We start from the raw sequence: 1204 nt of genomic DNA on the forward strand, positions 1-1204 counted from the left end.
TAGAAAAGCACTCACTTTTCACATGACTTGTTCGCTCAGGGCGATTTCACAATGGCGAGCTTGCTCAGGGGGCAATGGGCGTAATGCCTTCATTAGGAGGAGTTCCGAGTAACCTGTGAGACGGGCAACAGCCAATCAGAGGCCAGGAAAAAAAATGCATCCCGTCTCGTGCGCATGGTCAAGGGATATAATAACTAAGGGTGGTCGTCGACCCGAATTTCAAGATATTTTTATTCGAAATGCCAGATCCAAGGTCCAGGTAGCTTGTTGTCAATTCCAAGGTGTTTGTATTCCACCGGGTGAGAGATTGGAAACCGCCGGATACCATCCGGACATGGATGCTGCGGGATGCGCATCACGACGCGGACATGGAGATGCGAGATGCAGCGCGAGATGAGCGATCAACGGTTGACTTGCGAGCGATAGACCGACGTACCGGTGCGCATGTACTAAGAAGGATAATCGGTCGATTAGTAGGTCGAGGCTAATCTACTTGGCGTTGCGCTTGGCGTAGGGTGATATGATAAAAGCGTGCTGGAAACGGCCTCGCTTCCGCACACGAGTTCGATGCGATATCCCTGGATATCCCTGAAACCTTTTGAACAGCAGACACTTGTCACTTTGATTAAGCTCGTGTCAAAATCTTGGCGCTGGGGTCGAGTGGGCGAGTACTCAAATCGATATCCGCAGAAGCTCACTCTGGGACCATCGGTTTTGGCAATTCGATCCAACATTTATCCCAAACTACTTATCATAGCGCTACGCGTCGTAGCTTGTTCGATGCGCAATGATCTTGCACATCGTAGCGCACTATCGGCGCTGGGCAGTGACCTTTTCTACAGGAGATATACCCTTGGACCCGGGCGCTCGTTGTCCGTGCGGCCGTCCATCATTTTATTCAAAAGTCATTATTCTCTAAAAAATGAGCCAAATATTTTTATTTGAAAAACCTCCGACAAGGTATGGAAAAGGTAAGCTTACCATGGAAATGAGCTATCATTTAAAAAACCCGTCGATGACCACCCTTTGTTATTATATCCCTTGGCATGGTTGTCGGCCGACCTCCAGGACGTCAGCTCGCACCAATTCATCCCGTCTCGTGATTACGCGATTTGATTGGGCAAATCGTTGGATGGAGACACGGAGCAAAAGTCGCCTTTGCAGTTGACATTTTCGATAGCAATGGCCACAAAACTCGAGCAAC

This window comes from Saprolegnia diclina (genome assembly GCF_000281045.1).
Source record: "Saprolegnia diclina VS20 unplaced genomic scaffold supercont1.94, whole genome shotgun sequence".
NCBI classification, from domain to species: domain Eukaryota; phylum Oomycota; class Saprolegniomycetes; order Saprolegniales; family Saprolegniaceae; genus Saprolegnia; species Saprolegnia diclina.